Below are 12,075 nucleotides of genomic sequence, written 5' to 3'. Positions count from 1 at the left end.
GCCTAAGCAACTTAAGAACCTAACCCCTATTTTTAAAAGTGAGTTATGTTTATGGTTAGACACTTAGAAATGGGATTTTAAAAAAAAATCTACCCCATGGAGATTTATAACATTTTTGAGCAAATCCTACACTTCCTGCTGTTGATGCTGAAGGCCCATTAGGCATTGGGCAATGATTTAGTTTTAATGTATCTGGAAGGAGCCAGGATGTGCAGGGCTCACATATAGGGTGCAGACTCTGTTTCTGTTTCTGTCTACTAGATAATTAATTATGCTAGGTATAAATCAATTAAGGTGGTGAGATATGGTGCCAGGTCAGAGAATTATGGTACCATATGTTAGGATTGGTAAATGATTGATTAGGGTATAACTGAGCAGAACTCAAATTTTACTATATAAACTGAGGTCAAACAGGAAGTGGGGAGGGAAATTGGGATGTGGTGGAATCTGGAATCATGTTTGCTAAGGAGGAGGGGGAATGGGAACAAGGAAGAGAGAATGGGGAACAGGGATACAGGTATGGCTCTGCAGCATCAGAGGATAAATGCTCTGCAGCAGCAGATTTAGGAACAAAACACTGGGGAACAGACTCTTCATCATAGATAAGCTCATCTGACGTGAAAGGCTTCAGAATTATGCTTGCTATACATTAACCCTAGTAAATATAGTATTGTTTGCACTTCAGACTTCTGGTATTTTTTCTCTGTCAGTGTAAGAAGAACCAGGGGAGAGGGTAAAAAAAGAAAATAAACATATACAATATTGTACCAGAGGGGAAGGTATGCGAACCACACTGTGCCTCTATTTCCCTACCCCTGCGCCTTTACTTGACGGATATCACAGTTTGGCCCGCCCTCGGTCTTGCTTATTTAGTTCTCACTTCCTCATCAGGTAATCAGTCTTTCCTCCTCAGGGTTGTTGACGTGGCTTTGCTCCCGGGGGGGAGGGGGGGAAGAGCCAGGCCCACCTTCACTCACGGGCCCCAGCCCAGGGCCCTAAGGACATGGACCAACTCTTGGTCCACATCTGGCTGACGGGGCTGCCTGCCGTAACACGTCAGCCTGCGGGCATCTGTGAATGCCCTGCCTTGGGGCTGCTTCCTCTCCCTTCACCTAGTTCCCCTTTCAGGCTCACTGCGACCATCTCCCTGCCGCCCCAGCGACCCCTGCCTTTCCCTTCCAACTCTCTGGCGGGACTTCCCGCTGTAACACCTCCTCCCTCCCTTGTGAGTTCCCTGCCCGCTGCTCGTTCCCTCTTCCCAGAGGTCCGCCCAGTCTACCTTTTCACCCCCAGAGGAGGGACACGCCCTTCCAGCATCTGCCCCCACACTCCACCCTCTTCACTGCTGCCAGAATGGGGGCATGGCGTTGCTGCACCCTGCTCAACTGGTGCACAGCACGTTCCCCTGCATCAATACATGGCCATTGTGGGGGGTTCCCAAGTGCAGGGCCGTTGCGCCCTGTCACAAGTATATATTGGGGTCAGTTCTTCTTGGACTATAAAAACAAAATTAGCTGTGCTATTTAAAAATATTCTGAACTCTGTGCTCCTCCAAATCTGCTGAATACTGGGAAGGTAGAGCATACTTATGGGAAAATCAGTAGTGGGGTCATGAAGTGGGGGAGGGAGAATGTAGCTACAAGTGAAAGATAGTTTGTTTTGATATTGATACTTGTATCTCCTCTACAAAGCATGTAGCAGATAGAGAAAAGAGAATGTGACCAGGGACATTTTCCTATATGAATTCTTTCCAGCCTGTGCAGAAATAGAAATATAAAGTTAGTATTGCTTGAATCCAAAATCTATTAATAAAGACCTCATATACCATGAGCATGGAAAAGAGAAGCTTGACTACTGCAATTCTCCAATGTAACTTTCATAGTGTATGTCTACACAGCAATGTTATTTCAGAATAAATGATGTTATTTCAAAATAACAAAGAGCAAGCCATCATTTCGAAATAATGGCAAGCTGGAGGACTTCTTATTCTGACTCCTCTAACCCTCATTTCATAAGGAGTAAGGGAAGCTGAAGGAAGAGTGTTCCTTTCGTTGCTGTCTACATAGCAGGAAGTCGAAGAAAGAATGTTCTTCCTTTGACTTCCTGCTGTGTAGACAGCATCAAAAGCCAAACTAAGTTATTTCAACTTCAGCTATGCAACTAACGTAGCTGAAGATGCATAGCTTAATTTGACTTTTGCCCTACTGTGTAGACATGCTTATAGTTCTCACTCTGCACCTCTCAAGTTTATTCATTATGAGACAGCTAAAATGATCTTCATTGTTTGCAATGTCACCTTCCCATCCGCTTAACTTTTGTACTGGCTTCTAACTCTCCACTTAATATTCGTACTCTTCATTGTCAGTTTCAAGGATCTGTGCAGCTTTATCTTGTCCTATATCTCCTCTTTCTCTTTTCTACTACCTCTTTTCTTCAGCCCTAATATTATCAACTTGCTCATCTCTTGGTTTCCTTTTTCCACAAATGACTGTAACTTTACTCACATTATTCTTTATATCTACAATATTCTGCGAGATGCCATGTTCTAGACAACCTCAATCTTCAGATCATTTCTCAAGACTCACTTCTTTCAGCAGCAGACGTTTGATGCCTAATTCATTCCAAAGTCCCAGTGATATTCACAAGCTAGGCTTTCCCCACTTGCCTCTTCTGGGGGCCAAATTTGATAAAGATGTTCAGAGGCGGCCACAAAGCATGTTTACTAGATAACGCCCTGCACTAGGAAAGACCAGCCACCAGAAGCAGTAGTGCCTTCCTTGCATTTGGTAGCTCAGTGATTAGTGCACTCACCCAGGATGTGGGAGTCCCTTGCTTCAAATTCCCATTCTGCCTGATGTAGAACAAGCACATGAATCCTAGCTGAGTGTCCTGTCTGGGCTCTCTCAATCTCTCCTGTTGAATTTGTTCTACTTTGTATAAAATACTTGACTATACATCACATGTGGGACTTGAACTTGGGTTCCACACATTTTAGGTGAGTGCCTAACCACTGTATTAATATCTCTTGGTTTTGTGCAATAAATATTCAAAGTGGAACACCATTAACAGGAGAAACAAAACCATCCCAGAATACTTGAGCACCTGTGGTATGCATCAAGGAGGTGAAGACCTGGGTAAAATCTGTTGTTCTATGTCAGGAAGAGGAGGGATATAAACCCAGGTCTTCCAGGCTATGTCTACACTGTGCCACTATTTTGGGATACCAGAAGTATCCTGAAGGAGCAACTTTCTCATTCCTCTTGCCCCCTTCTCCTATTTATTTCGTTTTCTTATCCTCTAGTCATAACTCCAGTCATCTGAAGAAGTGGGCTGTGCCCATGAAAGCTCATGATACCATCTACATGTTTTGTTAGTCTATAAAGTGCTACCAGACCATTTGCTTGCATTTTTGAGTATACCTGTTATTTCGAAATATAATGAGCTTGCTTTTCCAACATCCCTCATTCCACAAGGATTAAGGAATTTTTTGGAATAGCACTTTATTTTGAAATTTGGTGCTGTGTAGATAGTGCCAAATTTCAAAATAAGCTATTTTGAAATTGCCTTGAACCAAGCTACACAATTTGCCTGCAAAATTTGCAGATCTGGCCCATCAGACATTTCTCTGTGTCTTGCCATGACTCCCAGAAATTGAGGAAAGTACTCCAGACAATGACACCGCTACCATGGCAGCAGCCAGAGCCCTGGGCCTTTTAAATTGCTGCATGAGCTCTGGTTGTTGTGGGCTCGACAGCACTTAAGGGCTGGCTGGGGGAGGTTAGCCCCTAGCCCTACCCCTTCCATCCAAGGCACCATCCCTTCCAGGGTTCTGGAGCTGGGAAAGCCCACCTTGCCCAGAGGCCCAGAAAATCTGTTGCCAGTCCCTCACAAGGTGGCTCCTTGAGACACCCTGTTAGTTCTTTTGCACTGATCATGGTAATGAAGTCTCATTGCAGGTACCCCAGCTTTCATTCCCATGGAGATGGGAGAGTTACTGCTTCACTTCGAGTGCCATTGTGCCATGCTTTGTGCCAGGGTGACTTTGGCAGTTCACCAAGTTTTGGGTAAATCTAAGGAGCAGCACACTGTCTGCATTTCAATGACTACAGAGGGAGAAAGCCAACCACTCTGGGATGTTCATTTGTATATCTAAGAGTACGTGTTTATGAGTTTGTGTGATATGTCAGTGTATGTGTGACCCTGTAGTAGAGAGATTGTGCATGTCCATGTGTGACTCATGTCGGTCCATGTGAGAGGGTATCTATGACACTTTGTGTGTGTGTGTGTGTGTGTGTGTGTGTGTCTATATGACAGTGAGAGTCAGTGTGTCCAAAAAGAGTGTATGTGAGTCTCTGAGTGTGTATGGCTCTGGATGGGAGAGTATGTATGTGTCTGGATGTAAAAGTTTAGTGTTAGTGTTATTATTGAAAATGTTACAAGTGTTCACAAAACAGTTTGTATAAAATATAAATTGCCTTCTAAGATAACCTTTGGATAATCGTGTAATCAGTTAAATGTTATTAAGTATAATTACTTTATTGTGTAAAGAACACAATGGGACCTTGTGACAATAGATGGTGAGGTAATTTGATAATATCATGGTCAACATTTTAAGTTACGGGACACAAATGTTAAAAAGGGACATATTTTCTTTCATGGTAACAACTGACCAATGATAATACAAACATAGCACTTAAAGCAAAAATTGGTACAACAATGCCTATTTTCCATACATTATATACCCACTCTGAAATGAAGCTCAATGAAACCTCTTTGCCCAATAGCTCCTGGCAGAAAACGAGGAACACTGAATTCTGTTGACACTAGAATTTCAGGTAAACAAAATGTCATTATCCAGTTTGCCAGCACACCAGTATTATACTTTTCTCATACACAAAACTATGAGAAAAGTGCCTTTGTTCCATTTATCATTACTAGTGGTTAGAACTTCACTTTTATATCTTATTATCTTACAGCATTTCAGTACCATCTCTAATATCATGTTGAGAGATAGAGTCAGAACTGAGACAGGGAAAAAAGTCCTATCAGTAATTCTTCGTATGTTTTGGGCTGTGTGTTCCTTTGAAAGTAACCATCTGAGTACTAACCTACCTCATTTAGCTTGCGAGCTTCTGATGGGATCACGGCACAATGATATGGCTGGAGATGCATATATTCTCTCTTCAGATTAGGGTTGCCAACTTTCTAACAGCATAAAACCAAATACCTTTGTCCCACCCCTTGTACCACCCCTTCCCTGAAGCACTGTCTCCTCACTACAGACCTCTTCTCCTCCTTCACTTTTACCAGGCTGGGGCTGGAGGTTGATATGTGGAAGGGTGTGAGGGCTCCAGTCTGGGGTATAGGCTCCAAGGTGAGGCCAGGGATGAGGAGTTCAGAGTGCAGGAGGGGGCTACGGGCTACAGTCAAGACGTCTGGAATGTGGGAGAGGATATGTGTTCTGGGAGGGAGTATGCGAGTGGGAGGGAGCTCAGGGCTTGGGTAGAGGGTTGACATAGGGTACATCTACACTGCACAGTTATTTCAGAAGAAGTTACTCACCTTGTGCAGTAATGATGGTTCTTCAAGATATGTGTCCCCATGGGTGCTCCACTCTAGGTGTCGGGCTCGTCCCACACCACAGACTGGAGATTTATCAGTTGTGGTTCAGCCAGGCCACGCATGCGCAGCAGGAGATATGTGCTGCTCAGTCCGACTCTGAGTGTGCGTAGTCTGGCTCCTGCCAGTTCCTCCTAAGCGGAGAATATCTGAAAAACAGAAAAAGAGACTCCGAAGAGGGGAGGAGGGCAGGACGTGGAACATCCACAGGGACACACATCTTGAAGAACCATCGTTACTGCACAAGGTGAGTAACTTCTTCTTCTCCAAGTGTTGTCCCCATGGGTGTTCCACTCTAGGTGACTCCAGAGCAGTAGTCTGGTCTATGGAGGTGGGTATCAGAGTTATGACCTCTGTGCCATGGACAAGACTGCTGAGGCTACTGCAGAGTCATGAGTTGAAGTGTTGATAGCATAGTGCTTCGCAAATGTGTAGTCGGATGACCATGTAGTCGCTCTGCAGATGTCTGGTAAGGAGACTCCTTTGATAAAGGCTGTCAAAGTTGCCATTGCTCTAGTTGAATGTGCTCTTAGTGAACAAGGGGGGTCTTATTTTGTAATGAGTAACAGCATAAGATGCAGAAGACAACAAACTTAGAAATGCGTTGTGATGAGAGGGGTTGGCCCATAGAGTGCTGGGCCATGGATAGTAGCAAACATTGTGATTTGCGGAAAGCTTGTATTCTATCCAAGTAGATCGCAAGGGCATGGCAAACATCCAGAGTGTGCAGTTGGGATTCCTGTGGAGACAAGTGTGGTTCAGGGTATAAGGTTGGGAGTGCGATGGGCTCGTTAATGTGGAACTGAGAGTTCACCTAGGGAAGAAAGCTGGAGTGAGGAAGCAGTATCCGCCCCTGGTTAGTGAAAAGAGTATACGGTGGTGTGGCTAAGAGAACAGCAAGCTCCCCCACTCTCCGGGCAGAGGTAATAGCCAGGAGGAAGACGACCTTCATGGTAAGTGTAGGCAGGTCAGATGTTGCCATTGGCTTGAAGGGGGGATGCATTAGGGCATGTAAGACTAGCTGTAAGTCCCACATGTCTGTGGGTTCCCTGTGTGAGGGATATAAGTTTGCGAGCCCCTTAAAAAATCTTTTGGTCATTGGATGGGAGAATAACAAGTAACCCTGCACTAGGAGTCGAAGAGCTGAGATCGCGGTGAGGTGGACTTTGATCGAAGGAAGCGATAAACCTGATCTTTGCAATTGCGAGGCACAATCAAGGATGTGCTGGAGAGGAAGGGACTCGGGATCGAGGCTATTGACATGGCACCAGGATTGGAAATGGCACCATTTATACAGATAAGTGCAGCATGTTAAGTCCCTTCTACTATGCATCAACACATGTTTGACATCCTGGGAATATGTGATTTCTGTGTGCTGGAACCAGTTAGGAGCCATGCCATGACGTGTAGGCAGTGGACCTGTGGATGTATAATTCTCCCTTGCTGTTGTGTCAGAAGATTGTGTCAGTCTGGTAAGTGGTATGGAGGACACATGGACATCTGGAGGAGAAGTGGGAGCCACATTTGGTGGGGCCAGAAGGGAGCTATAAGAATGACTTTGGTGTTTTCCCTGGCTATTTTCTCCAAAACTTTGGGAATCAGAGAAATTGGAGGAAATGCAAAGAGTAGTTGATGGTTCCAGTCTATAAGGAAGGCATCCCCTAGAGAGTTCGGTCCAATGCCTGCTTTTGAACAGTAAAAGGGGCACTTCGTGTTGTGATATGTTGCAAATAAGCCCCCATCTTTGGAAGATTTGTTTTGCTACCTGCGGGTTCAATTGCCATTCGTGTTGGTGGATGAGGTGCCTGCTGAGAGTATCGGCATTGACATTGTCCTTGCCTGGTAGGTACATCGCAGTGATGGAAATATTGTGTTGGATGCACCAGTTCCATAAGCCTCCGCGCAAAGCGATCGTGAGCGAGCACTGTCCTGGCGGTTGATATAATATACTGTCGTCATGTTGTCCAAAAGGACTTGAATAGTGCAGCCTTGAATGTTGGATAGGAAAACTTTGCAGGTGTTGAATACTGCTCTCAACTCGAGAAAATTGATGTGTTGGAGGGACTTGTGAGCGGCCCAACATCCTTGAACTTGAGAGTCCCTGAGGTGGGCTCCTCAGCCCAGTAAGGATGCGTTTATTGTTATTTGTATGGTGGGCTATGGGTGACAGAAGGGGATGCCAGTAAGCATATTTGTGGTGGTGTTCCACCATTTTAGGGATTCCCATACCACAGGAGGGACATAAACTGATCTGTGAAGATTGTGATTGCCCGGTCAGTAGATAGAAGTCAACTAATGTTGAAGACATATGAGGTGCAATCTTGCAGGTTGCACTACATATGTGGTGGCGGTCATATGGCCTAGGAGCCTCAGGAAAGTGAGTATCAAGGTCTTGGGGATCATGGGGAGTATTTGTACAAGTTATTGGATTACTCTGAATCTGGAGAGGGGCAGATAAGCCCTGGTCGTGGTGGAATCTAGTCGAGCCCCAATGAACTCGAGAGATTGCTGTGGAGTTGTGGATGACTTTGCGAGATTGATTATGAGACTGAGGGTATGTCTACACTACCCCGCTAGTTCGAACTAGCGGGGTAATGTATGCATACCGAACTTGCTAATGAAGCCCGGGATTTGAATTTCCCGGGCTTCATTAGCATAAAGCCGGCTCCGCCATTTTTAAAAGCCGGCTAGTGCGAACCCCGTGCCGCGCGGCTACACGCGGCACGGGCTAGATAGTTCGAACTACGTAGTTATTCCGAACTATCTGTACGCCTCTTGAACCATTGTTTTCGTAGGTATCCATTGAGTCCCCGAAGATCTAATATTGGTCTCCACTCTCTTTTCGGTAAGAAATAATGGGAATAGAATCCCTTGCCCTGGAATTCCTTGGGTACCCCTCTCTATGGCCCTGATTTTGAGAAGATGGAGAACCTCTGCCTTTAAGAAAGGCTCATGAGAGGGGTCCCTAAGAAGGGATGGGGAGGGGGGAGAGAGAAGGGGTAACGAGGTGAAGGGAATTGTGTAGTCTGATGTGATTTGCTCGCGGTATGGTCTCAATCGATGATGGAATATTTTTTTCGGTTCTTGTGGATGAAATTCCAAAGGGATGTTTTGCAGACCCTAGATGAAACCATCAAACAGGCTGACAGTTGTTTTGTTGGTTTGGTGCCTTATTTTGAGGTCGTTGCTTTTGTTGTCACTGTCTAGGTCTTTGCTGGTCATATCACTTGAATCGAGATGTTGCGTATGAGAAGGGTCTTTGACAGTAGTAAGGTGTGTATCGCTGCCGACGATATGGCGGGGTATACATGCTGAGCGTCCTGAGGGTGGTTCTTGAGTCCTTGCCTGAGTGAAGCAGCTGGACCGTCTTCTCAGCAAATAGGGCTTGCCTATCAAAGGGCAAGTCCTCTACTTTGGACTGTAGATCTTTTGGCACAGCCGCCAGCTGCAGCCAGGGTGCCCTTTGTATAACTACTGATGTGGCCATATTTAGTGAACATGTCTATTTGTATGTGACTATCCAACAGTAGTGTAAATTTTCTTTATTATTTCCCCACATCTCAGTAAAACAGGTAATTGAAGTTGTATAACTTTCAGGTCTTGTGACGGTGCGGGATGCCTCTGCCCCTCAGAGGCGAACCCGCCCCGCACTGAGCTGGCAGTGGCGCTCGCTCTGCTCAGCACTGCCGGGAGAATGCAGCAGATCTGTGCGTCTTGCACAGCCGCCGCAGGGCAGTCCGTCGCCGGGCGCAGGGGCAGAGACACCGTCCAGTGCACTGACGAAAGGGAAGGAGGGGGAGTGACGTAGGGGAAATGACGTCAGTAGCGCGCCGGGGGGAGGGAGACAGGACGTAAAAGGGCGGGTCGACGCTGACGTAAAGGGGAGGCGGGTAGTTTAAAAGGGAGAAGGAAAGCCCTAGGAGGGGAGAGGAGAGAAGGAGGCTGGAAAGGAGATGGAGAGTCAGGAGTAGGAAGAAGCCCAGGGCAGGGGCTGGAGTTAAGCCCGGCGAGCCAGAGGGTTTCGGGAAAAGATTCCCCCGCCGGCTGAGCAGGTCTTGTGGGACCTGCTCTTAGAGCCCTGGGCTAGGGCCCGTGAGTGAGGGTGGGCGTCCCCCCCCACTCCCCCGGGCGTCCCCCCCCACTCCCTCCCGCTGCTGGGAGACCACACCCAAGCGCCGAGGGCCCAGCAGCCACGGAGGTCATTATGCTAAACTAATAATTGGGGATATTTGCTATCTGGGATAACGACGCACGGAAAGGAGGGGGAGCCTCGCCCCCGTTGCGGACTAGACTTTGGGGCGCACATCCCAACAGGTCTGAACACAAATCCTCAATGCTGGAAGTGGAAAGATCTGATATTTTAGAGATCAATCATCAAATTAGTCAAGTGCAAACAGCACAAGATAATTAAAAAGAGTTTCTGACTTAGCTCTTGATTTCCAATTTTTGTTTGCTCCTTCTCCCACAACTACTTTTGGGCTTTAATTTCCACTTCTTTTCACCCTGTGTAGTTATACACCTGAGCATTGTGAAAGCAAATTGGGTGAAACTGTGACTCAGTTAAAATGGTATCACTTTATACCTATTTTGCACAAATACACATATATACAAAAGGTGCAAAGAAGTGGAAAATCAGGCCCTTGGAGTCCAGTTCAGCTTCCAGTGCAGGCAATGAGAGAACTCCTTTACCTAAGCATTTTACAAACCACATGTTTAAAGGCCTGGATAAAGGCCTTTATTTTACAAACCACACGCTTAAAGGCCTTTTTTATCAGCCCATTCTTTCTGGCTAAAATGTATGGTTGCTGAATTAATAAGAATGAGGAATAGTAGCAATCCAGTATTTCAACAACTCATGGAGCATAATGAAAATACAAAGAACCAAAGGAAGCACAGATGTTGCTAGACCAGATTGCCCCAGCCGCAAAGGTTGAGAGTGGCTGGGAGCAGATCCAGGGTACATCTAGATTACAGAGTTTTTCCAAGATAGCTCCAAGGAATGTGTCTGCTTCCCTCCTCCAAAAAAAAAAATCGGAAAAGCAGACATGTTTTTTCCACACTCCTGTAAACCTCATTCTATGAGGAAGAAGGGATGTTCTGAAAGAGGGTTTTTTTCTGACATTTGGCCCCATGTAGACAGGCCAAATGTCAAAAAAGCCTCTTTCAGAAGAAAAGTGGAAAAAGATACGTAAATTGTGGTTTGCAATTTGTGTATGTTTTTCTGACTACAGGCAGTCCCCGGGTTACATGGATCCGACTTACATCGGATCCCTACTTACAAACAGGGGGAGGCAACCCCACACTAGCTGCTTCCCCCCAGCAGACCAGGGAGACACGAAGCTAGCGTCCCCCCCCCCCCCCAGCAGACCAGGGAGACGCGGAGCGGCTTTTCTCAGCAGACACCTCAGCTTGAGAATAAAGGACTGAGGGAAGTGAGGTGTGGGAGAATAAAACTGAGTTCTGGAGAAATGTTTGGCTAGAGTTTCCCCTACAATATGTACCAGTTCCGACTTACATACAAATTCAACTTAAGAACAAACTTACAGTCCCTATCTTGTACGTAACCCGGAGACTGCCTGTATTCTTTGTAGTGTAGGCACAGCCACAATCTGGTCGGTGGCAGCCCATAGGGCCAGTGACTTGGAGGTAGAGAGTCCCGGGAGAGACTACCACCTCATATTGGACCAGGGCAGAGAGCCCCAGGAGCAGCTGCATGTGGGGCCAGGTGTGGTGAACCTTGGGAGCAGCTGCTGCCCCATTTAGGCCCAGGAGCAGTAAGCAGAGATCCATGAGTAGGGTGGGGGCAGCAGAGCCAGGCAGGTGAGCCACAGGAGGTGAGGCCTCCAGGTTCTGCCTGGGCAGCAGCCAGAAGGGAAGCCCTGGGAGAGCCCAAGCACCAGACCTCCCCTAATCCAGCAAATTCCCTTGTTCAGGACTACTTAAATTCCAGGGTGCTGAAGCAGGGAGGTGCAGCCAGAAATTTAATTGGAAAGAAGGAGAAGTCCTGGAGCCACAGTTTTCTTACTGTAGCTGGATCCCTAACTGGAAAGGAGGACTCTGTGTTCTGGTTATTGGCAGACTGCACCCAGCAGAAGGCAATGTGAACATTTGTGCTTCCTGGCTTCAGCTCTTAAAGGGCAAAACTTATTTTAAAATGCTCAATTAAAGTAAATGTTTCCAACCCTACATAATTTTCAAAGAAAGGATAATACATCTGGGTTTAAAGTAATTTGATTTACACTTTTAGGTGCTTTTTGAAGTGCATTTTAAAACTGAAATACCATACAGGTTTTAGAGACCCATTTTCTTTCCTAAGATTTCCACTTTTTTATGATGGGGGGAGATAATAGAATACTGCTTATTGCTTATCAACTTTTGAAATCTCCTTCTATTTTAATGTAATTTTTGGATGCCTTTTTCTGTAAGTAGACAAAATAGAACATTATCTGATTTCTA

Source organism: Pelodiscus sinensis, chromosome 3 (genome assembly GCF_052426305.1).
Source record: "Pelodiscus sinensis isolate ZL-2025 chromosome 3, ASM5242630v1, whole genome shotgun sequence".
NCBI classification, from domain to species: domain Eukaryota; kingdom Metazoa; phylum Chordata; order Testudines; family Trionychidae; genus Pelodiscus; species Pelodiscus sinensis.
This window is presented reverse-complemented; position numbering follows the sequence as displayed.